Below are 27,474 nucleotides of genomic sequence, written 5' to 3'. Positions count from 1 at the left end.
GCCTGTAATTTCAGAGTTCAGGACTTAATCTGAATCTGGGAAACATTCCAGCCCATCTTCCTGGTAGCTGTACCCAACATGTCCTGCGTTTATTGTAACAGGGCTCATACAGGAAATGGACAGAGTAAATTCCAGCTAATACACTCAGCTCTGTAACACTCACCACAGGCATCAGCCAACCTGTGCTGTGACTTTAGTGATGACTTTGTCGGGGTGCATGTGGACACATTTACACTCACACACCCGCACAGACACACACACACACTCTGGTAATCTGCAAGCCTACGGTAAATGTGGCCCATGCATGCAGTGATTTACTGGGAAGTAAAAATGTCAAGAGGTCGCTCATTTGTAATTCTGACAGCCATTACTCTCCCTGTGCTTCCTTCAAAACAGGTTAAACACACTTTGGACTAACATGTCTTGTTTGCATGTTCGGTCTAAGTTTATTCTTTTTTTAATTTTTCACACTGAACTAAACGAGACAGTTGATTTATTTGATTAATGTGACCTTGCTGCACAAGTTGCACAAAAGGGGTAGTGCCCCTGATATAAACCTTTGGGGTCTGTTAGAAAATACTTTTCTAATTTTAGATAAAGAGAGGCAGGACTGGGTGGTGAAACACAGGCACACGTACACGTGGAGTGGACTGGGTCAGTGGTCAACTGACTTACTTGAGCCATGTGGATTAATCTTAAAATAATCATTAAACTCAGTGAATTATCAAAGGATTAGGAATAGGTGTAACTCTGAGTTTATAGCTAGCCATATATGCTTTAGAGACAGGGGAAAAAAACAAAACAGATAAAGCACATAATTTTTCAGGTATGTCATTTTATTATATTTGTGCCTTAATTTTTCAAGACATTTTTTTCAGATTCAACCCTGCCAACAGATTAGTATGGAAGCCCGTTTCGGCCACTTAAAGAAAAAAAAGTATTGATAACTCAAAATTCAACTTACTTTCTCAAAATCTTGAGGAAAGTAACGCGAAAATTTGAGTTAGCTCTGCCAATCAGTAATCTACGTGAAATACACCCTCAAAATCGCAACAAATTGGCTCTTTCGAGAGTACGTTTGCTGATAGTAACGCCATGTGATTCAGCTAATAACACAAGGATTTCATCATTTGTGAAGCCACGCTGAAAATACTCAGCAATTTGTGCATTCATGACTGGCTGTAATACTGGTAGCTTAGCTGTAGCATTTTAGCTGAGGGCTTCAGCTTCCGGGTAACAAGGAAATGACGTTATTCGCGTAGATTACGGATTGGCAGCGCTAACTCCAAATTTGGAGTTATTAACTCAAAATTTTGAGAAAAGTAAGTCAAAATTTCGAGCTACTTTTCTCAAAATTTCGAGAAAATAACTTGAAATTTCGAGTTATGGATACTTTTTTTTGGTGGAACGAGCTTCCATAGATTAGGGATTGGGGATCTTAAAACTTAATAGTATTTTTAATTATTTGTCTTTCTTATATTTTTCAAGCATCTAATTTGCGTTTAAAAAAGACTTTTAGTAGTCTTTTTTTTTAACCTGTTTTTGAACTCAGATGATTGGGAACTACACTGAGGAATATCAACATGCTGCTGTCATTACTATGTTTCACATTATTAATAAAACATTAGACAATCTGAACAGTTGTGTGTGTGACCGGAGGTGATAGTGGACTGACCGGTTTGGACGTTGCCTTTTCCCGTCTACTTGCCCTCCGCTGTCCTTTATTGCTACTCAAAGTATGCGTGATTCTGTGCGCCTGTCTGATATTTATTAGTGGTATGCCGAGTTCATTGTGATAATTACGTAGGGAAACCTCTAGCGTGTGAAGCAGCATCTGCCATAGAGGCAGCTGCTCTCTATATTATAATTATGGTTGTAAAATATGTTGGACAGGCCGTGGCATTGCCAGCTCCTTGGGAAAAGGCCACGTGCGCTACCATTCCCATTGTTTAAAGCCATTTACATCCTGCTGGCTTCACTGCTTCTCACACTCCTGTGGATTTATTATCGTAATCACGGGCACGTATGGAGGCTGTGGTTTGAGACACATTACCAGCTTCTCCATTTCAAGTTATGATCTACAGAGGCCTGTGTTGAGCACTGTGTGTGACAGGATATCTTCATCATGTGTGCATGTGTCATGGACCCCCCCGTGTGTCTGTGTATGCTAGCTGGTGAGTGCGAGTTTGAATCCTCATCGTGTGTGAGTTTCTCCCTCCCTCTCAGAGATTTACCCGAGGCTACAGTTGACCCCTGGCCAGGAATAAACAACTAGAATATTCTTACGCTGTGGCCTCTACCTCCTCCTCTTCTTCCTCCTCCTGGCATCACTTCAGACCAGCTTGCTTACAGCTTGCCTTCACTTTGCTTCCAACTGCCTTCCATTGTTTCCATGGGCTTCATTTGCCTTCTTTTGGCTTATTCTGCATGCTGTGGCTTACAGTCTGTTGAATAGTCATGTATTTTCATTGGTTGCTGTTATCTGTCATGAACTTCCTTTGGCTCTGGTTACCTTTTATTGGTTTCTGTTAACTTTGAGACCATTAAAATAAAATTCAGCCCAGATTTAACTACAGACAATCTGACATATTACAACAAGAGAGCTTTCACAGACTTTTAAGTAAAAAAAAAGAAGCTAAACACATTAACTTATGATGAATAAGGTGCACATGTGCAAGTGTCCCCAAGGCAGGTAGAGAAACACTGATCAACCCCAGAGCAACATGAACACACTCAGGTTATACGTTAGTCCACAACTCACCAGAAAGCAGCAGTGAACCGGTAACTCTGAGCCAACGTTGTAACATCAAACCACTTGCAATGTGATCTGTGCTGCTTTTTTTCTTTGTTTTTCCATTGTTCATTAAAAATCCGTCTCTGTCACCCTTACTTGTTGCCATCTGAAGTAACTGGACCTTTTTAGTCCCAGGAAGGCTAAAATGTTTGATGGGTCTTGTTGCGTGTTTAAAAATAAATCCAATATTACCAGTCTGCTGGTTATTGAAGAGATTGCAAGGTTAAAGTGCTTCTACACTGGCTTTACCTTTAAGAACCTGGAAGTTAATCTATCTCTGCTTCCTACTCTACAGGGAATGTTACACAGCTTGAGTTATTGTTGAATGTTCTGATATAATCTATTGGAGAAAAATGTGGAAAAGTTGGTAGTTTTGATACCACTTATGATGTGCTGCAGGTCTTTTCCAAGGAACCCCAAAGGAGATTACACAGCTCGCTGCAAATTTAGGTGGGGATTCAATCCTTTGACAAAACACACAAAATGCCATATCCTACAATTAAGCAGAAAGCATCAGTGAAATGATTTATTCAGCCTACCAGGGCTCATTTAATTATGTAATCTTGTAGTGCCATTTTGAATACATTAACCGATGGAAAACTTCAAATCTAGAGAGTTGTGTGGCATGAGTCAGCACAGATGAGCTGCTGTGTGCCAGTTTAACAATCTGCCCACTGTATTTACAGACCAGTGTGTCAGGCACTCTCCACAGACACCTCAAACGTGCACCTCAGTCTTTCCGTATGCGTGTTAAGTGTGCGTGTTTACGCTATCGTGTGTCAACCGCTCTCTGCTAGTACGTCACTGCATTGTGACTGGATACTTCAGGTTCCCTTTGTTGAAGACCATTTGAGGCTGTTGCAGGAGAGGAGGAGGTGTACTCTGAAACAATTGTGTGTGCGTGTGCACGTATGTGTCCTCAAACATTCGCTTTGTACCTGCGCTGTAGTGACGGCCGGCCGGAGTGACGTGTGTTTGTGTGTCCTGGCCTGACCCACATACCTCTCCCCCTTACCTTCCCTCTTATACTGTCATCCCACATCTTTCCCCGCTATCTCACTCCTGCACCTCCACACGCACAGCCTCTAACCCTCACCTAAACCATACTAATGATGCCCCAGCACTACAGCCCACTCAGCTTATAACAAGGTCATCTTGCCCCGCACAAACACACACACTTACACATACACAAACCACCCTGAGCAGAGACACAATTTCAAGTACAAACATACGAACCCACACACTCATACAGGGACAAACACAAACAAATGATGAGATTTTATGATAATTTAGGTAGAGTGTGTAGGAGAGAGATAATTTCACCCCGGCTTTGTGCTTGTGTGTGTATGCAGGGTTGATATGATCTAATGAGGATGTTAAGCCGCCTATTGGATATCAAAGCGAAACCAGAATAGCTTGTGTTGTCCTCTGACTGCCTGCTGGAGCTGCTGTGGAAACCCTCCTCTCTTCTGTTAACAGGATAGAACAACACTCGGAGTTGTTTCGGCCAAGTGTTCATCCAGCAACGGCAAACTGGTGTGTGTGTGTGTGTGTGCAGGAGAGAGAAAATGTGCGTGCGTTTGTTTCAGAGACAAAAGACGAATGACAGCGTGACAGTAGTGGGCATGCACACTTCAGCCTGACTCTGTGTGTGTGTGTGTGTGTGTGTGTGTGTGTGTGTGTGTGAGTGTGTGTGAGTGTCCGAGGCTCATTGTTGTGTCGTGATACATCAGGGCACATCAGCTCCTCTCATTAACACACACTGATTTATCAATAACGTGCGGCAGCGTTTGGAGAGCACACATTGAACCGGGGCGATTTACTGCCTCGTAGACCGGACACTCTGGACAGGCCACACGAGGGAGGACTATATTTCTTTCTCTGCCTCTCCATTTGTCTCTCTCTTTATCAGCATTCTCCCTCTCTCCTCCTGCTGGTCAATCTATCAGCTTTCTCCTTCTCTCTCTATCTCACCTCTCTTTTTTTCTCTCTTTTTTCCCATAGCTTTGATCACCCCGATCTTCCTCCACACACACACACACACACTTATCTTTTCAAGGACATCTTGCTTTCTTATAACTGTCCGTCTCTCAGTGTCTTCCTGTGTCTAATCATCATTTCTTTGGTCCTTTCTTTGTCAGTTATTCACTGGATACCAGAGAGTCTCTTGTTATTGTGAATCCATGTGATGTAACAGTGGTTCAGTTGTTAACTGATTAGGTGCGTTTGCAGTCTGGGTTATTCAGATAAAGTACAAAGTGACTGGAAAGACAACATGTCTATTGAATTAACCCTTTAATGCATCAATTATGACAAAAACAATCAGGATTTCATGCATGAAAGGGTTAAATAACAATAATTACAATGAAACACGTCATACATCTATAGTAACATTAAACAACCAGTGGGTGGCAGGATATGGAGTGCGTGAAAGGGTTAAAACCACAGTCCTTAACCAACATCAGAAAATGGCCCATGTTTCATAAATGCAACTATAGGCAGGAGTTTAAAAGACAACACTTCAAATAATGTAGCTCTTTCAAGGCTCCCAAAACTTTTTTTGTTCATATTGAACAAGAAAACACACTCTGATATCACTTGAATTAATTGCATGTTTAAGAAAAATGCATGGATGGATTTAATGGAGACATTGTTACTAAAAAAACCTCTGATTCAGCTGCTCATGTGGTGCGAGTTGACAGGAGCCATCGTAAAGCACTGTTTGTGTACCACATTTTTATTTTCAGTTTCTCTGTTACTGACAGTTAGTTAGAGATAACCAACCTTCAGTCTGCTGTCAGCCAAACTACTACTACCACATGCTTCATGCAGTGCATTAGCAGCTGATTACATCCATTGTTTTATAACCGGTTCTGCCCTCCGTCTTTGCCAGTGCGGCAGATGTTGCGTATGAAATGGGGCCCAGAATAAATGATTCAGAGATGCTAACATTTGGCCTGTGTGATGATCAATGTGGGCTTTCAGTCCCGCCCCTCCCAAACAATTGATTTATGGAGACAACCGCCGTTTGTTTTTGCTGCAGAGTTTTTTTGGATCAGCATCAATCATCATTATCAAACAAAATCGAATATTTCTGGTGGAAGTGCTCGTATCTGTGTGTGTGTGTGTTGTATTTTATCTGGCATCTGTCTGAACTGTGTGGGTGAGCGTTGATTGGGACGTGTTTGGTTTATGAAGTCTGTGGTGCCCTGGTAGGAATGAAGCGAGCTGCTAGTATGGCATTTTGTTGGCACGACACGGCACAGCGAGGCACTGAGCGCGTCAAAGTGTAATTAGAGCAGGGCAACGAGTGCCACGATGAGTTTCAGATCTGGAGACGTTGCTCTCCAAATGACCTCCAGTAGAGATCGTATCACACACAGCTGAAACGCAGTGTTTGCGTGTGCATGGGAAGACGTTTGAGTTCATCAGTCCCAATACTCAACATCCTGCTTTGGCATCAGACATTAGGGTTTTACCATCTTGAGAGCCCAAGTAACAAATAACCGGCGAGTGTCAAGCCAGCGCTACCACCATCACCACCAACCCACCATTGCCCTTCTCAATGTCACAACCCCCTACAGGAAGACTGTCCCTTTAATCAATGCTTGTAGTTTAACCCATTATATTAACATGCTGAGGGCAGCGAAGCCATCATTTGCATTTGATATGCAATCAATTTGCCGCATGGTCTCCGTGCGGAGCCGGGCGAAACATGCGTCACATGGCGATGACAGTTTAGTGGTACAGGAAACACAGACAGATGTACGACTGCAGCAACAATCAAACGGCACGAGACCCTTCTGTCTAACATGATGACTCACAGCAGTGCAGGGAGATCCACAAAAGCACACAACACACACACAAACGCACGTACATGTCGTGGTCACGCGTCGGGAGTCTGATCTCTCTCTCAGCTCCACCACTCAGTGTCCCTGACCGAAGTGAGGCTCTCCAAAAGATAACTCATGAAATCAGATGCCATTTTTATCTCCCTTTCTTACTCTGTGTGTGTGTGTTTGTGTGTATAAACCTCTCATTCTAACACATACGCACCACATCAAAAGTGCTGTCGAGTGATGTGCAAAGATAAACTGGCCTTATGGGAAAAGTCTCTGTGTGCATGTTTTTCTGCTTGCGTCTGTATCCGATTACGTGCTAATTTACTTTGATCACGCGGATGGTGGCACCCAAGGGTGGTGTAGGATTTACTGACAGGTGCTCTGGACCGCGGCAGATCAGCACACAGCACAACGAGCAACCCTTTTCTTTATAGCTTCTTTATATAATTCTTTTAAAATATAACTAGTCATAAGCAGTAGCTCTCCAGGCTTTCTGAAGGTCTTTCAGAGTTTTTCTTTGGACATTTCTTTTCACTTATATCAGTCCAGTCCTTGCACATGACCATTTTCAGAGGAATAACTAAAAGGATGAACCAGTGTTATGTTGCACATAACTGACAACTTAACAAATAATTTTAAATCTTTTTTCAGGCACTTTGTTACTAATAACCTGTCATAAAAATATAATTTGTTGTATTTTCCTTTAATTGAATCAACAACAAAAAAATACCACTACCAACAAGATGACTCTTAAAGAGCGCTTAGCATGTCTTGCTAATCTGCTAAACGCTCTTTAAGAGTTAGCATGTTAGCATGTCTTGCAGATTAGCATGTCTTGCTAATCTGCTAATGTCCCTAAAAAATTTGAGGAAACTGGTTAAGTGAAGGACAAAAGAAGAAGTGGCAGGCCTAAGAACTACCTGCAGCACATGAACAGCATAGAAAGTCATGTCCTTAAGAAATAGGACAAAAAAATCCAGCAAAGACCTGACACGGGGCCTGAATAGCTTCATTTATTAGCATGACAATCCCAAACACGCTGCCAGTTAAAGCATACCTGAAGAGGAAAACATGCCATCGATCACTGAGAGCCTGGACATCAACATTAATAAAGCAGTGTGTGATTATCTTGACAAAGAATGAAAGAAAAGAAGAGCTTTGAATTCCCTTTAAGAAGCCAGGAGAACTATTATTGAATACCACTTAAAAAAATTACAAGAAAACCTGCCTAGAAGAGTTCAGGCTGTGTTTTTCAGGTTTTTATTTAACCTTTTTATGGTAGTTTAGCATGTTTTTCAACAAATCCCTGCACCTACCTCCCGTTTTCCTAGCAAAATATAAAGAAATGAGGTGTTGTTGAAGACTTTTGCACATCCAACCAAAATGTGATCTAGTTTTCAGTCTATAAACTTCAGCTTGCACAAGTTATTCAAAGTAAATTTATAACAGAAAACCTGCCCAATGAGCTGGGTTTGGACTTTAGCAGCCAGGGGCTTCTAAGACTGCTATGAATGATATTAACCTAAATTACGAGATCCAGAGCTTCTGGCATATGATCCATCCAAAGAACTCAGTGTGGCAAGTGGACCACTGCTGCTTTCATTCCAATTTTAACTAAATTCCTCATGGAAGTGTAATACTGAATCGAGTGTCCCTTTTATTGATGTCTGAGCAGGAGCGGCTATATGGCAGCATACTGTATGATAAACAGGGCTGCTTCCAATATATTTGTATTTTGCAGTGAAGGGAAACATATTCAGCCACAAACACAGGGAGACACAAGCACACGCAGGTCCAAATCCCCCACAGATATTTACCACTTGTCCTGTACTGTAGTTACAGTGCTGTTTCCAAGTCACTGCATGAATAATGCTGCATTACGCCACTTACGAGTGTCTATAGAGAGGCAGCAGAGGCAAATGTCTTCCTTATATAATCATAATTGATTGTGTTATTGTACAGACATTGAACAGGTACAGCTTCTCAGACAACTCTCCAACGGATACGCACACAATGTGTGCACAGTAACACAAACACTACTGTACTTGTTTTGGAAAGAAATGTGGCAAATTACATAGACAGACTTGCAGTTTACATTTGCAGTACACACACACACACACACACACACACACACACACACACACACACACACACACACAGGTGATAAAAGAGCTGCAGTCTACAGTGTATCACCCTCTTTAGGCAGGTCTGTACTTTTAATACAGTGTAAATCTTAAACTGGAACCTACAGCACATGTGTTTCTTATGGAAAGAATTTTCTGTTAATTTCTTTTATATGTCACACACAATTCATGTGTATATGCATGTGTGTGTGAGGCATCTTGCTGATTGCGGCATCCTGTCTACCTGTGTGTTGTTCCCCAGCGGTACACAAGCACAGGTGCATAACGTGCCGTTCACTTTAATGTGCCATCAATCTGGAAAGCTGGAGGCAAGCCAAAGTGCAACCTTCCCAACCCACTGCACACATCACGTATGGAAACACGCAGCCATACGTGTGTGTGCAGTTAATGTATGGTGGAAATGCTTGCTTTCACATGAGAGTTTGCACAGAATCGAGAGGAGAATTTCTTCTAATCCCGGGCTTTCCCTGTGCCATTAAATTATCCATCATGCAATTAGATTCTCATTCAGCAGAGATGGGCAGAGACGGATCGAGAGCGATAGAAGGCCCTCTTCGCCATTTATTAAGTCTGCACTGAGCATTAAAATCTTATAAGTCAAATGAAAAATTTAAAAATTTTGTGCTGATCAACCTGCTTTGTTATTGTCCTTAAACCAAGCAGACATATCAAAAATGTCATCTCTCAATTTTAAGCAAAGATGAATTGGCGTAATAATCTGTAACCAATTTTTTTTAAGGTGTAAATTGGACATGAATAAATGCTACATTATATGGTTGAATTTTTCCGTGTATAAGCTGCAATAATTAGCAGTCTTACACCAACTATGTTTTAAGCATCTAAATCAGTGGTCACCGAATGGTGCACTGAAGCTAAGCGATTATATCATAATTATTATTATAAGTCACGGTCCTTGAGATTTGTTGTGAACTGGTGTAATTGAAATAAAACTGAAACTGGTGCTTTGCTAATTAGCATACAGGGAGTGCAGAATTATTAGGCAAGTTGTATTTTTGAGGAATAATTTTATTATTGAACAACAACCATGTTCTCAATGAACCCAAAAAACTCATTAATATCAAAGCTGAATGTTTTTGGAAGTAGTTTTTAGTTTTAGCTATTTTAGGGGATATCTGTGTGTGCAGGTGACTATTACTGTGCATAATTATTAGGCAACTTAACAAAAACAAATATATACCCATTTCAATTATTTATTTTACCAGTGAAATCAATATAACATCTCCACATTCACAAATATACATTTCTGACATTCAAAAACAAAACAAAAACAAATCAGCGACCAATATAGCCACCTTTCTTTGCAAGGACACTCAAAAGCCTGCCATCCATGGATTCTGTCAGTGTTTTGATCTGTTCACCATCAACATTGCGTGCAGCAGCAACCACAGCCTCCCAGACACTGTTCAGAGAGGTGTACTGTTTTCCCTCCTTGTAAATCTCACATTTGATGATGGACCACAGGTTCTCAATGGGGTTCAGATCAGGTGAACAAGGAGGCCATGTCATTAGTTTTTCTTCTTTTATACCCTTTCTTGCCAGCCACGCTGTGGAGTACTTGGACGGCGTGTGATGGAGCATTGTCCTGCATGAAAATCATGTTTTTCTTGAAGGATGCAGATTTCTTCCTGTACCACTGCTTGAAGAAGGTGTCTTCCAGAAACTGGCAGTAGGACTGGGAGTTGAGCTTGACTCCATCCTCAACCCGAAAAGGCCCCACAAGCTCATCTTTGATGATACCAGCCCAAACCAGTACTCCACCTCCACCTTGCTGGCGTCTGAGTTGGACTGGAGCTCTCTGCCCTTTACCAATCCAGCCACGGGCCCATCCATCTGGCCCATCAAGACTCACTCTCATTTCATCAGTCCATAAAACCTTAGAAAAATCAGTCTTGAGATATTTCTTGGCCCAGTCTTGACGTTTCAGCTTGTGTGTCTTGTTCAGTGGTGGTCGTCTTTCAGCCTTTCTTACCTTGGCCATGTCTCTGAGTATTGCACACCTTGTGCTTTTGGGCACTCCAGTGATGTTGCAGCTCTGAAATATGGCCAAACTGGTGGCAAGTGGCATCTTGGCAGCTGCACGCTTGACTTTTCTCAGTTCATGGGCAGTTATTTTGCGCCTTGGTTTTTCCACACGCTTCTTGCGACCCTGTTGACTATTTTGAATGAAACGCTTGATTGTTTGATGATCACGCTTCAGAAGCTTTGCAATTTTAAGACTGCTGCATCCCTCTGCAAGATATCTCACTATTTTTGACTTTTCTGAGCCTGTCAGGTCCTTCTTTTGACCCATTTTGCCAAAGGAAAGGAAGTTGCCTAATAATTATGCACACCTGATATAGGGTGTTGATGTCATTGGACCACACCCCTTCTCATTACAAAGATGCACATCACCTAATATGCTTAATTGGTAGTAGGCTTTCGAGCCTATACAGCTTGGAGTAAGACAACATGCATGAAGAGGATGATGTGGACAAAATACTCATTTGCCTAATAATTCTGCACTCCCTGTACGAGATGGTTGCAGCTACAATAACATCAAATGTTGGTTCGGAAAAACCCGTTTTGAAACTGTGAAATGAGTGGTTTAGCTGTCTTGGTGTTTTGAAATCGTCTATGATGACAAGAGGTGGACGTTACTCTTTCTGAAACTTGCAATATGGACTTGGATAGGGTTCTGTTGGATAGGGAAGGTCTCTCCTTCCCTTCCCCCCCAAACAGTCACTAAAGATGCCTGCCCCTTCCTGAAGCTGCCCCTTCGTGCTGTAGGTTACTTCCTGTTAAAAGGGAGTTTGCCGTTCCCACTGTCACCAAGTACTTGCTGTTAGGGGGCTGTTTGATTGTTGAGGTTTTATTGTATTATTGTAGGGTCTTTACCTTGCAATATAAAGCTTGGTCAGTTGACTATTGTTGTGATCTGGTGCTATTTAAATAAAACTGAGTTGAATAAGCAGAAGAAAATGGATAGATTGACTTGATGTTTTATTCAGTATGACAAAAGCGAGTGACTGGGCCCATAACTCATCAGCAAAGTATTTACTGAGGTCAGGGCCTTTTTTCCCCATTAGACTTCTATAGGACTGTTTGCGCAGTCACAGTTCAAGTCAGGTTTGATTTATTTAGGAGTTACTTAAACAATCAGAAAGTCTTTACGCAGTCTGCTTTAGTCTGATTTCGTCATTGATATGGTTAAAGTGTTTACCTGTTCTAAATTTGCATACAGATGTAGAAATGAAAATTATACCCAGTAGCTCAATGAGCTGCTACTGATATGTGTGGTTATGTGTTAATGAAAGGCAGCCAGAGTACCTAGCTGTTTTTATCCGTAAGTAGAAAGACACAGTCTTACAGGAAGTCTATTAAAATGGTTTTTACACATATAAGTAAACACAGTTTCAAAACGGGTGTGTGAATAACAGCAGTAAGGCAGTTAAAGGGCAGAAGATGAACAGAGAGGGGTTTGAAATCTTTGCAAGTTGAGATGCTGTAAGCCCCCTAAGGCCTTTGCGCCATGAAGACAGCCATTCAAAGATATTTATCATCATTATTTTTAAAGCATTTCAGTTTCATTAGACATTCTGAAGTGGTAAATGATGGGAGTGTCGGGTGCTGACATTCAGTAAGGTCACAATGCAGATTTAGACTCATGATGTTTCCTTCCATAATGACTCAAATCTCTAGAACATCAATCACGTCTTTAAAAACTAATAAGTTAACCCATGTTTTCATGCAGGCATAGGTGGTGAAGCATTGAATACTTACATAACTTATAACTTATTTAACCCCTTTTTCATCACAAATTTATGTCCGTCTTCTCTTAAATGTAACCTCATCATTTCAACACACCTTATTGCAGATCTGCAATCAGTTGTAGGTTCATCGCACATTCATACAGGCCGAGGTGTTTCACATATGTTTATGACAGACTAACAATCCCCTCTTTGAGGCACCTAATGCAGAGCTGAGGAAATTCCAGTGATGTGTACCAACTCTACCCATGCACATCAGGCTATGACAGCATCTTACCTGCTTTCTCTTGAGTGCAAGGACGTTTCTTGGTTGATTCTAATTGAAAAAACAAAACTAAAAAAAGACCTTGTGATTAGGGTTGGAAGACCACACAAAGAACAATTCTCAAAAAAGTGCTCCAGCTTACTACACATAAGTTCTTGTACAACTATAATCCAAGTGAAAATGAACATTATGTGGCATTTTTTTTATTTGTATAGCTCTCTGGCACTACACCTCTCAGATGCCGGTAGGCGTTGTTGTTACTTTGCTGTGTTCGGCTAAGTTTTGTGCTTCTTCTAACAAATGCAGAGAGCTGAGCTGAGCTGAGCGGTGTACCGTGTGTCTGACAGGTTTTCTTTGTGATGTCTGGTTCAACAAAACCTAAGATCCCAAACAAAGATGATGGTTATCATGGCATAAAAACACCCTTTTTCATTAAGCTACGATTTCTGCTTCGGGCTCAGTGCACAGAGCCATAAAGATGTCTGACACTAGGACTGACACTTGACTCTTCTTTTACACAAAACAAACCTATCAGGAAGAAACCAGGACCAGAGATAAAAGTTATTCTTGCATCATCTAAATCCCTGAAACAGAATTCATGTAAATTCCTTTAAGTGCTTACAGTTTGTGCTTCTTTAATGCGACTGCATGGGGCCATTTGGGCGTATCAATCCCACAGGTTTCATGTATAATGTGTTCTGTGATCTTTTAGTGTCACTTTGGTGCTTTTTATAAAAGATTTTTTCCATGACTCTGAACATAACCTGGTCCACAGCTTGTTATATGTTCAGCATAAGTTACAACGGCAATTCTAGTACCGGAGTTAGATGCCCCTCCCACTGTCATGGAGGATATCTTGGCCTAATCTGGCAGATGATTGGCTGACAGATGTAAGGAAGCTCACAGGGGCGTAGAAAAATACAGAACGTTTCTCAGATGTTCTCTGGTTGTTCCTTCCTTTCATCTCACATCAACCTTCTTTGATCTTTATGTTAGTTCATGTTTAATAAATTCTGTTTTCTTACAGTAGTTCTCTTGTGTCAGCTCCCTCTCTGTCATTTACCTTGAGCCATTTCCTGACAAATGGGGGTTCTCATCATCTTGGGTGCAAGAGATGCAAGGCAGGAATGCTGGATGATTCTCCTGTTTGACACAAATTTGCTTGAGGACATAGATAAGTGAGAAGAAGTGACTGGACACAAGACAATTTCTTAAATAAAAATAAAGAAAAATAACCATAAACATAGACTGTGGGTAATCCCCAGCGGTACAGTTTCATAATAGAAAAATGTATTCAAGGATCACATGGTTGCATGTATGTGATTTGCTAGCACAGCTCCTTTCTCCAGTTGGAGAAATGATTGACCAGTTTACTATGGAGCCAGAATTTTAAACAGGGGAAGCTACCCATCTGTATTCATTAGAAACTGCAACAGGGTAATGACCACAAAGATTGCATGTAGCAGACGGACAAAGCTGTCTGCCGGTTTATTGCATGCACTGGCAACACAGAGAAAACAATTTAAATTCAGAATATGTGTAAATAACATGAACAGCTGAAATCAGCAAACATGAACACAATGTTGGGCTGAATGAAGGAAGGGAAACACCAGGGCCCGACTGCACAGAGGGCTGTCTCACAGAAGGCCGTGTCTCTGTCCATATATGCTACCATAAAATAAAGTGTGATCCATGTGAATTATGCTATTAGTACAGCTTCATCAGAGTTCCTGGCAGGCTCATCGACACAAACATTTGCTGTTTTTCTAAGTGTGAAATGAGGAAGCCGCTGATTTTACTATAAAACTGTGCAAATGCTGTTTTTAAAAAAACAAGAATGTGGGCTATGAAGTGAAGCATCCGCTGCCTCCTCTTGCTCTCTCTTAGACTAAAATTGAGATGGGAAATGGTGTGATTAGAGCAGACGAGGACAGACTGAAGTTTGACCTCTAGCTGAGGATATGGAGAGAGTGGATGAGGAGGAGGAGGAAGGAGAGATAAAGAGAGATGTAAGTGGGATCCCACAGGTCAGAGGGCCAGCGGAGAGAGAAACGATGATAGCTGTGTTTTTAATGTGATCAGAATTCAGATGGAGGGATTTTTCTTGTGCTGTGCTTTTCTGAGCTTTGCTTCATTGAGCATGAATTGGACAAAAAGGTCTATTTTGGTTGCTGCTTGTCATGTCTGGGTGCAGTAGGTGCGATTATTTTTACAAAGGTGGAGGCTGATGGAGGGTATTGACTTTTTGTCAGCTCTTGTTGAACTAGAGACTTTTTGGAGGGCTTTAACTTTGAAGAGCTGTGAAATGAAGACATCTCTGTTTGGACCTGGAGATAAAATAAAAAAACACGCCAAATCTACTTGAACCTTTGAGCACACACACACACACACACACACACACACACACACACACACACACACACACACACACACACACACACACACACAGAGAGGTCCTTTTCATGTACTGCTGCTTAACCTACACACCGTGCTGGCTGCTCTGCCATCAGAGGTAGAAGTAGAAAAAGAAAGTCTTAATCCAAGAAATTCAGCTTCATACGGACCATTACTCATTCCTGTTTTAATGGGCTAATAACTGAAAGCTTTAAGTTAAGACAGAATGATCCAAATCAAGGCACCTCTACAGGTTTAGTAAGCTAGTTAACACAATTTGATTCCTCTTGAACCCCAACACCACCGTGACTGGGGGCAGGAGTGGGAAAATTTGGTGTTCGCCAGTGTGACGCCCGTGCGTTAGCCCCAGAAATGACAGGATCTCAGCTAAAAGCTCATACAAACCATTTCTACGACCAACAAATGCAGCTAAAACAGCAAACTATTAAGAGAGCAGGTAGGCACATTTTGCGAAATGATGCAAACACAAAGCTTCAAATACCCATTCACTCGACGGCACGTAACGCAAATTAACTGGAACCAGCCACAAAGACCAAAATCACGCTTCACGTTTGAAAAACAGTAGCATGAATTGAGCCTTCACTCCAAAACTTAAAAATCTGCGGTTATGTCTCATTCCCTGAATAACTCCATTTCCCACAATGCCTCAGAGCTGTTTCTCATCAAAACAGAACACCAGTTTTCTGCCCAGTTACAGAGATTTAATTGGATGACGGCGAGTGTCATGCATTTTGCGTCACATGGAATTCTCGCCTTCCGATCTGTGATTTGTGGGATTGATCCAAATGTGGTGATGTTACTGTAATTCTATTGGCTCAATTACTCAAGATCATGATTGGCTCAATCATGCTAATAGAAGCCAAAGTTACTGCCCCTCAGAATTTAAAGTCCCAAAGACTATTTTCATTGTGCAAATTACATTCATGCAAGCCACATTACGCACATGTGTGGGCAATTCTTTAAAAAATATTCAAAAACAATCATTTTTCAAGCAGGTAAATAAAGTAAAATCATTTCTGCTGTTCAATACTAACAAAATTTCAGCTCTCACAGACTGGGCCAAATGTGCCAAACTGCAAAACGCCTGGCTATGTCTTCACTAAAACCTCTGTAACTTTGGTTAGTTTCACCTCAGCAGCCTCAGTCTTTGCACAGATAATCTGCACACATTGATTCATGATTTTCTGGAGTTTTTTGTCTACTACAGCATATTTTCAAAGGGGTTATATTCTAGGAAATACAAAAAACAAAATGGGCAAGGAAAAAAAACCATATTTTTCTGTGATCCATCCTCACTTACCTTTACAAAGTACCATCTTCTTTAATATTTACATCTCTGATGAAGTCTCACAAGCATTAGCTTTATTTTGATACAAAGATTGTTTATACAGAGTTTGTAATTGCAGTGAAGTTCGGCAGGAACTTAAGAAAAAAAACCCCTTGGGGTTTAAGAGGTTTAAAGGAAAGGGAGGAAAAAAAGTTTCAAGGATTGAAATTTTTCAGGAGCTAAGGAGATGAGAAGGGTATAGGAGGAAAGGAAGCAGGAGGCAAAAGCCATATATCTTGGAAAGCCAGAGAGATACAAAGATAGGGAAGAGGAAGTAAGAACTAAAAGCACTCTAAAACAGCGAGGAGGAGATAGTGAGATAAGGATAAAGAAGGACGGAGATAGGCAGGTGGAAGCAAGGAGGGAGGTAAGAAGAGGAGGGGATGGAGTGATAGGAGGAGGATTAAGGATGGAGAGGAGGAGAGAAGAAGGGAGGAAAATTGGGAAGGTGTAAGATATGTTAGGGGAAAAGGTTCAAAAGTCGTGGAGGGAGAGAAGAAGGCAAGGCTGGGAATAGTGGTGGTGGTTAAAGGTAAACAAATTAAGCTGCAGTCAGTCTCCGAGGAACTTTTATCAGATAGATTATCTGAAAAATACCTGTGTGTGTGTGTGTGTGTGTGTGTGTATTAATGAAGGTTTCAGCAGTGAGCAGGACCTACATGGATAAGAAACAGAACATGTGAGAAAGATTGGATGTAAATATGAACGTGCCGTGTGTGTGTGAGCGCTGTAGTGTAGCTGAGATTAGAGTCCGGGGGCAGGGCCCTTACTTTAGGAGAAGATAAGCAGACATAATTAAGAGGCCATTAATAAATTTGCTAATAAGCACTCCACGTAACAGACAGACGGAGAGAGCGAGGATCATGTGTCATCGTGCATGTGTGTAACGCAGGGAGGGAGGGAGCCGTGCTCACTTTGCGAGCGTCTTTCATATTTCCTATCAGGCGTATCTGCTGGCTTAGATAACTTATCATTATGAGATATATCCTGCCTGTGACACATACACACTGTCGTCTCCACTCCGTTTGCATAAAGAGAGCTTTTAGCGATGCCCTTGTACCCTCAATGACAGTATCTCTGCATTAGTCAGTGTTCACGCACAGATATCCTCACGCAGAAGCATTGCGTATTAATTGCTTAACATTCTGCCACATTTCAGTGAAAGGATGCTAATGAACGCTGAATAATGTTTACCATGAAATGCGGAATTATTCAGTGGGACAACAGCCTCACAGACGGCCTCTCAGTGAGGTCCAGAAAGCCCAAAGACGCTGAGGGCAGATAAGGAAAGTGGATATTTGGTAATGAGCCTTTTTATTTATTTTTTAGCAAAGAAATAACATCAGTGGACATTTGGTGCTTTGCACTGAAAATGAAAGTCAACAGAAATATGACTGATTTATGTGGATGATAAAGAACAACCGTCAGTGGCATTTCTGAAACTTTAGATTTCAGTTTAGAGTGACAGGTTTAATAAAATGCATACGGACAGAAGAGTTTCTCTAAATTCTGAATGAGAGTTTGGTCCCGTAAAATAAAGCGTATCACTATTCAGCAGGATATACTGGATTTAATTCACACCAGCTGAATCCTCTTCCTCCTTCTACATGTCGAGGTAAAGTGAGCTCTCGAGCATCAGCGGCAAATATTCTGACCCCCTCCCACACACTCACCCCGTGGATCGTGTTTTGCTACGTGTGACTTTCAGCAGAAGTCTAACTGTTAAGATTAATGTCAGTCAGGGAGCTGGGGAGTGCTTGTGTCGGAGAAGTAAACAACGTGTTGAAGTGCATGTGTGTGCACGAATCACGGTTTACATTTGATCATGTGTGAAGTTCAGGTCACGTGCGGGGAACCACCCTGGGAAACACTGACTGGGCTGCAAAAAAGAAAACAGGAGGAGCGCTGATTCTTCCTCCACAGAGATCCGATCTGATACCGAGCTTGTGCACTGCTGAGCTGGAGCTCTCAATGCATTTTCTTTTTTTAGTTCTTTTAGTATCTGTTTGAAAATCCAAAAAACGTCTGTCTATTAAAAGGCTCAGCCTGACATGCGAGTCAAAACCCTGCTGTGGAAATGCAGCTAATACTCACATTACTGTATGTTTTATTCTGTGAATGCAATTTCCAAAAGATTGGCATTCAATTTAAGAATGTGCACACGTTATACTTACACACTTGGACACTTGGGCAACTGCTTTATTGAAGCCTGAAGTTGCAGCGCTCAGACTGTAATGTGTAATGTCAGCATGATGTACAGCCTAGAGGTTGTCCACTGACAGTGAGTTTGTGGACTTCCATGTGTGTCTGAATTTATAAAATCGAACAGGCTGTAATATTGTAATCAGTCCAAAAGGAAAAGCACTACTGAGAGCTCCTGTCCAGTGTCTGGTAGAGCTCAGTGATTAAACATAAGCTGATAATGCTAAATGCAGCTTGGCAAAGTCCCAGCCCTAAAAGTCCCTTATGAATCCAGTATATTACATACATTCATCTATTCATTTGTCACAATTGGTTTTATAGGGTGTAACAGCGGCCATAGGAAAAACAAAATTAGCTAATTTATGCGCTGCCCAGCAAATAAAGATTTCTGTCTACTTGCTGTGTAGTAATAAAGCTTTGTGATGGCTGAGCACTATTTATTCAATACAGACGGTGGGATAAGAACATGGTTAAAGGAAAATTGAAGTTTATATACGTCACTCTCCAAAAGTTGAATCTGTTCATCTGGACGTAGCGTTTTGTGGGAGAAACGTTTCGTCACTCATCCAAGTGACTTCTTCAGTCTCAGCTGACTGCAGGTTTCCCCAAACCTTATAAACAGTACATTTGCATAATGACTGAAACCAGCCCACTGAAGGAACAATGGGCTGTGAGGTCAGTTCCTTAATCATAATTATGCAAATTCCCATGACCATTGATCAACAATCACTGACCAAAACCCACTGATCAAAGAACACTGATCAATGGCCATGAGTACCATTCACAGAGAGCTGGGGAATGGCTGCAATCACAGCGTTGTAAGATGGCGAAAGATGTACCCTAAGGCCCCCTCCTCGATTCAGAGATGGTCTTTCCCTTTTCACGTAAATGGCCTCCTTGACTCCGCGCTCAAACCAGCGTTCCTCCCTGTCCAGGATGTGTACATCCTCATCGTTGAAAGAGTGTCCACTGGCCTGTAGGTGTAAATAAACTGCAGAGTCACTGAAGAAGTGACTGAAGAAGTCACTTGGATGAGTGATGAAACGTTTCTCCCACAAAACGCTACGTCCAGATGAACAGATTCAACTTTTGGAGATTTACTTTCCTGGATGATTGAGAATGCATCAAGACGTTTATATACGTCAATTATTATAAAACTGCACTTTATTTGCTGACCCTGCCAAACTCTGTCACTGCCCTTACCCTGCCAGGCAACCAGACTCTTTTTATGCATACATGAATGTGCAGTGTTAATCACAAATTTCATAATACATTTGCATTTGTTTCTGCAAAGACATATCTACATTTCCGTATATATATTTTTTTAAATCCACACATTTTTTATTAAGATTTGTCTTCATTAGAAATGTATGAAAATACATAATGACAATATAAATTAATAAAACAGAGTAAATTTTAAAAATGTTGCCAACATTATAATACACTGACATCATGTTAACTAATTTAAGTTTTTTCTACTTTACACAGCAACATGGGAATATATTTTTATTTGATGATAAAAAATGTAATTGTTTACTAACTAGTAAAAGCAAAAGATTAGAAAGAGTAGAACACCAGGGTGAAAACATCATCCAGATAAAGGGAAAAAATGAATGTGATATCAATAATATAATAATATATCAATCATTTTTAAAATACTATTTTTAATAGTATCGAACAAGCTATTCATTAGCTCACTGCTAACAAATGATTAGCTAAATGTCAATGTGAAACATGACGTCTGTGCAGTGAGATTTTGTTGCAAAGTTTTATTTTACATAATGGTTGCACAGTTTATTTACAATGAAATCTGAATAGCACATTGATAGCTTTGGTCAGGGGTGGGCAACTCCAGGCATCAAGGGCCGGTGTCCTGCAGGTTTTAGAGATCACCCTGGGTCAATACACCTGAATCAGATTAGTTCATTACCAGGCCTCTGGATAACTTCAAGACATGCTGAGGAGGTAATTTAGCCATTTAAATCAGCTGTGTCGAGGCCTGGAGTTCCCCCACTCCTGGCTTAGGTAAAGCTCAGATCGACACTGATAGTCCTGATCACCTCTTTACACAACTGGTTTCTCATCGCGCCCATACTACTGGTGAATTTAGCTCGTGAGATGTCATGTCTGACATTAAATGGTTGCTATTTTAGCCAGTTTACATTAATGTTCTGGTTGTAGTAATATAACCGTTTTACTTAAGGAACATAATTATTAGTTTAAATTAGTGCTGTCAGCGTTAATCTCATTAAAATGAGATTAACGCCATAACCGCATTAACGCGGCAAATCTCCGTTAGCGTGGATCGCCCCTTGCGTGGGGTTGCACGGCACTAAGGGGTTAACAAGCTAACCGCGCTAACGCGTTGACGAGATTTGCCGCGTTAATGCGGTTATGGCGTTAACGTCATTTTAACGAGATTAACGCTGACAGCACGAGTTTAAACTATTATTAGTATTAGCACTAATAACAGTACTACTCATGTTAGATTCTTTTTTTTTTGCTAATAATTCTGCAACGAATGTGTCACATCTGTAAAAAAACCAAAAACTTTCTATACCTCAGCATCTTTTACTGACAATGCAAAAAGTGTCTCAAATCACAGTTTACTAAAAGTGCTTTGTAAACAAGAGGTGAACAAGAGACTGGTTTCAGATGAAACATATGCTTTCATACATCCATGGATTGACAGTGTTTGCCGTGATGTTTGACTTTACTGCAAAGCTTGTGTTCCCCTTTAAGCTAAAGCATTTTGTTATCCTCCCCCATTTCCACCTTTCCCAGCCTCTCCGCTCTCAGTCCTCCTGGCTTTTGGCTTAAATGTAATTACAAAACTCTACTCCCACACCTGCAGCAATTAGACCGACAAAATGGCTGAGGATCTGCCGCCTCCCACTCCCCACGCCTTACCAACAATTAAACTACAGAGACAGAGAGAGGAAAAATGAGTAAAGCAACACAGGAAAGCTGATCATGTTATTGAAAACCCGCCTCTCTCTTTACAAATTATTCCTGTTTCCCTGTCCTGTTGCATGACAGTAATGATCGGAATAATGATAGCAAATATGGCTTTACATGTTGTGCCACTGTACAAACTTGCTGCCGGATTCTTTACATTTTCATCCTTGGCTTTAAAAAAATATTATAATATTCATTGTCAATAGTTATAATGGCCTTTCATATTCCTGATCCTGCAGTCCTCACATACTCTGTGAATAATGTATGAATTTGACACAGCTTTAAACATTATTTTAAATTTCTCTCCACACTTAAAAACAGATTGTCATAATTGTCATTCTGTTATTATCAGTTCTATACAGTAGCCCTGAAACACAACAAAAATAGAAAAAATACTGTAAAAGCTTGAAAAAAACCAAACAAACCCACAATCAAAGTGTTTTTGGGGAGACAATAATGTGACGGACCAATTGCAGAAATGACAAGCTAACAGTAAAGCTAAAAGCGAGCATGTATCTGCATTTTATATGAATAATGTGAATAAAAAACACATTACTTTAATCTTTTTTTACCTCACAACATCGATGAATCCTCTACTTCTTTTAAATTCTCAGTTTATTCAGCTGTTTTTTGTCTATTCATGTTGTGTTTTATTCAACATCCAATGTGGTTCTTGTGCTTCTGCAGCATTTTATTACTGGCTGGTGTTTTCTTATGTCATAGTAAATTTGACCTCCCAGGGCCACCATAGTTCTAACGTTTTTTTTTTAAAGATACTTTCTCAGAATTAAAAATGCATTTATAGTGACATTGGAGACAGGCAGTGAAGATGAACACACACGGGCAGAATCAGTGCCTTTCTGCACTTGTATAATTATCAGGCATAAGCACTGTTACTACAATAGCTGTAAGGTGCTAAATTCCTAATATTTTGTCCAGCCAATGCATCTTTATTACTTCATGCATATAGTGCTGATTTTAAATTTCTTTTGTCAAAACTAGTTGAAAGTAATGAAAACATTTTGACAATAACGCTTTAAAAGTATCAGAAAAGGTAGAATGTGCAGTGTCCATTAAAACCAACTTTTAATACTGTATAAGGTCGTGCTTCTGATTCTTGTCAAATGTGCGCACTGGCATGTGTCCAACTGCCTCAGCCAACGGGCTCAGACATTATTTAGAGCAACGCTGATGGTGACTCAGGTTGATCGTCAGACTTTAACATAGACGCAATGAAGTGTGAGCAAGCCTGAGTGGGTTTTCTGTTTTCCTCGTGTGTGTGGGATATTTAATTTCATATTCACATGTGTCAGAAGACAAGTGTTATTTTCAGCACAATATGAAAAGTGGACAGAATTTAATTTCGACTCTGGCTTAATCTTGTAGTGCACCTGAACGCCTCATTAACTCACCCGCAGAAATACAGTCAGCCCTTCTGCGCGAGTACTCGGTTACTGCTGGATAACGTAGCGGACTCCCCTAAAGCCAATATAAGCTGCGAGCTCTGAGGCGTAACACATGGATCTGTGGCCCCGTGGGCAGCCCTGCTCTGCTGCAGCCTCGTAGAGACACATGATTGCATGAAACGAATCACTAGCGGTGAGCCAGACAGACTGACCTACCAGCAAAAAGGAGGAAGAGATGTACTGAGGGGACGTCTGGGAGAAGATAAGCGACAGATGAACAGGCGAACAGATGTAGGAGGACATCACCGGCTGGACATGACGGGGTTGCCCGGTTGGATTTTAAAGGGGAGGCCTGCCTCCTTATGCACAGAGGGAATTATCCACGTCCAGTCCAATAAAGTATGGTGTATAATTACAGTGCAGTTTAGTAGCTGGAAGGAAATTGAATCCTTCAGAACCGGGACGAGAGCAGCGAGGGACAGAGAGGGAGTTAGATAAGCAGGTGAACAAAGGGGGAAATTCTAAAGAGAGGAAGCCTACTGTAGCTTCACTTTTTCTATTATCTTGGAGGAGCAAATTAGACTCCGAGGCACCGGAGCTACTGTACAAACTGTGCCTGTGTGCTCTCTCTAGTTTCCTGTGATTAGCTGTGGCCACTTTAAAAAAATAAGAAAGCTGCTGCGCTGTGAGGATATCCCCATCTAGCTGCTTTCATTTTAGCTGACAAATGAACAGCAGCCGGTGACAATTTCCCCCTGCTCCACCCACCCCGAGGTGTCACTCCAGGACACTTTGGGTGGCTGTTTGTTGTTGAGTCATCGCTGTTTGGCGTCACCAATCAAAGCGCGGTTGTACTGGATGGGAAACAGCTGCTTTGATGAGATCAGGAAATAATTAGGAGTAACATTTTGCGAACTGCGTGGCATTTCGGTTGATTGCAGAACTGCCAACGAGAACATAGTGGAACGAGCGTACGTGTGCATGTGCTTTGGTATGAGGGCACGAATGAATTGAGGACAGACCAGAGGAGAGAGTCGCTGCAAATCAGTTTAATTAAAGAGTACCGATGCATGAGATTAGATTGGGAGCCTATGGTGTAAAAGATATGATTACACAGTGAGAGAGACACAGAATAGGAGATGGAGGGAGAGGGAGAGAGAGAAAGGACAGAGTTAAAGAGAGAGAGAGAGAGTGATGGTGAGAGGTTCGGGAGCACACACACAGCAGCACACTCCTGTGGTAGTTGTCGCCTGTGGTGATGCACAGCATGCCGGTCCCACGGTGCTCCTTAGGTTACCACAGCACCCGGGGTGTTTCCTGTCTTGACGATTTGGTACCTCCCGAGTCAGGAGGGGTGTGCGTGTGTGTGGCTGAAACTTCTCTGGCTGTGCGGACTGTCTGTCGCTGAGAGCCTAATTAGTAGTGTCGTTCAGAATCTGGTGACAAGATTCAGCACAAGTGCTGCAGGATACACACTCACAGACACACACACACACACACACACGCAACGTCCTTGTTCGTGAGAGAAGTGAATCCCACGCGCACTTTCTTGGATGAAATCCTCAGACCTAAGGCGACTCTTTTAATGTCATTAAATAGAAAGCTTTAGTCAGAAGTCATGTTTCAGCTACAGTTTTCTACAGTCTTTGTTACAAATTGTTACACTGATGATTGCATAACCTGAAATTCAGGTCTGAGTAATACACTGATGAGGTATATGACCACTGACATGTGTAGTGAGTAACATAGTAGAGTAACATTATGTCTTCATCACCGCACCTGTTGGTGGGTGGGATATGTTGGGGAGGAAGTGAACATTTTTGTTTAGAGTTGATGTTTTAGAAGCAGGAAAAATAGGCAAGTGGAAGGATTTGAGGGAGTTTGCAAGGGCCAAAGTGTGATGGCAAGATGACTGGGTCAGAGCATGTCCAAAACACCAGTGACAGGGTCATGAGTGGCCAAGTCTCAATGAGTTTCAGTTTCAAGTTTCAAGTTTTATTGTCATGTACAGATAAACAGTGTAGCCACATTTATCCAATGAAATTCTTTGGCTCGTGCTCCTTAGCTTTACATGAGCATATTGAGAGTGTGCAGTTATATTAAGAAGAAAATAACAGAAGTTAGCAGTAGTAATACAAATTGGTGATGCACATAATGTGGTGCGGTCCAACAGACAAGCTACTGTAGCTCAAATTGCTGCAAAAGATAAGGCTGGCTTTAATGGAAAGGTATCAGAATACACATTGCATTGCAGTTTGCTGCCTATGGAACTGCATATTTACAGTCTGGTCATGGTCAGGGTGCTGATGCTGACCCCTATCCACTACCGAATGTGCCAACAATGGACACATCTGCATCAGAACTGGACCATGGCCGCATGATGTGGATGACTGGGTAAAGTGTGCATCACTTATCTGGGGAATACCTGGCATCAGGATGCACTATGGGGATATGGCAAGCAGTGTGATGCCCAAAGCATCACACTGCAGAGGCAGTGTGATGCTTTGGGCAATGTTCTGCTGGGAAACCTTGGTTCCATTGATCACGAGTCTGATATGTTGACTTGGTCTCCAAATTAAATTAAATTAAATTAAATTAAATTAAATTAACTTATATAGCATTGGTCATATAACACTGATTCACAACAAAGGTTGCCTCAAGGTGCTTTGTATTATAAAGTAAAGATGCTACAATAAAACAGAGAAAACAGAAAAAATCCCCAACTTTCATATGATCCCTAATGAGCAAGCACTTGGCAACAGTGGGAAGGAAAAACTCTCTTTTAAACAGGAAGAAACCTCCAATAAAAAAGGCTCAGGGAAGGGCAGCCATCTGTCTGGGGGGTTTTCTAAAACAAATGCATGTGTTTCTGTTGACAGTAAAACTGTTAAAACCTAGCATCTGCTTTCTTGCTACTCTTCTATGACATACATTAGCAGCTAGTTTTCCTGTTTTCTTCTTCTTATTGATCATCTTCTTACCCACTTTAGATCATGGCGCAGTGCCTTTAAAAAAGTGTGACTGACAACTGAATTACTTGACCTAATATAACAATGACTATGGATGCTAAAGCATACCCTGCACTAGGCCAAGCTAGTTTGGTCCTTGGCCATTAGCTGTGAACTAGCCAATTTCCGGAACCAACAGTATCAAGTACTCATAAAGCCTCTAAAAACAGACATGATAATTTAAATAATTTGTAGAATACATTTCACATTACTATAGACATTGACCACGTGATGTCTGCCACACATTACACTCAAAAAGATTCATAAGCACTAAGCTAGCAATATCTAGCTTTGTGCTAGCAGTAGCTAGCGTCATGTTTATGAGCTTTCTGTCTCGCTAGCTACTGCTAGCTTCGTGCTAGTAGCAGTACCTCACGATTTGCAGGTAGCTGACAGCACCTGTTGAATTGTAATATTTGTGTTCTTGAAATTTAAAAAATAGGTAACTGCATGTATGTCATACATTAAGAAAAATGTTGTTAGGCATTTGTTACTTTTAAATTTGACAAGTGTAGGATGCAGCGTCTCCACGAAAGACAAGATTTTATTGGCATTTAATGGCGGATATCAGCCTGATTTATCACCACTGTTGTTCTGCTTGCAGTTAGAAATATCACAGCCAGCATGACAGATGGCTGTGAAGGATTACGGGTATAACCTGAGGAAAAAAAAAGGTATTATAGTGGTATTATGGTTACATGAGCGCCGATGGCCTCATTTGGGACCTGATAAAGGGATAAGGAAGACAGGGGGAGGAAAAGTGAGGCCGCTACACTGCGAGGCAAAGTTTGTTTCCCTTTTATGACTCCAGTCTCTCGTTAAAAGGGGTTTTTCTAGCTTGTAGGAGTAGAGAGAGAGAGGAAGTGAGAGGGAGTGTATGAGGGGCTGATTAGCATTGTGCCCCATGTTCCACTGCTGCGGCTTGGAGAGAGAGAGGGCGAGAGCATGAGGAAGACTGAAAGAGAGAGAAGTGCTGGCTCAGCACCGTACCAAAGGAAGAAGGAGAAGACGAGAGGAGGAGAAGGAGAGGAGAAAGGAGACGAGAGGTGTTAGTTCCATATGTTTAAAGATGACTGAGAGGAGAAAACAGTGTGGGGCAAAAAGGAGAAGCAATTAACTGAGATAAGGTGCTCCCTCTCTTTCATTCTCCGTGCACTTTGTGGTTCTGTGCTGTCCCAGATGGAAGCTGACAGACGTGGAGACTAACCCTTGTTCGAGCCAAGGGAGAACAAAGGCAACAAAGGCCGTCTATTTCAAAACTTGAAGACGCAATTATCACAGTGAGATTGTTGCCACGATTGACATCGACAAAACAGCCAGTCACAATGCAGCGGAGCCACACCGTC

At 41.4% G+C, this 27,474-nt stretch overlaps 1 protein-coding gene across 1 annotated transcript in view; it reads left to right on the top strand.

Moving 5' to 3' along the window:
* The window catches only part of fgf11a (fibroblast growth factor 11a), a 95,089-nt gene that overhangs the window by 1,286 nt on the left and 66,329 nt on the right, over positions 1-27,474 (top strand). The window lies entirely within an intron of this gene.

The sequence above is a fragment of the Oreochromis aureus genome, linkage group 3 (genome assembly GCF_013358895.1).
Source record: "Oreochromis aureus strain Israel breed Guangdong linkage group 3, ZZ_aureus, whole genome shotgun sequence".
Lineage (NCBI taxonomy): Eukaryota > Metazoa > Chordata > Actinopteri > Cichliformes > Cichlidae > Oreochromis > Oreochromis aureus.
This window is presented reverse-complemented; position numbering and strand designations above follow the sequence as displayed.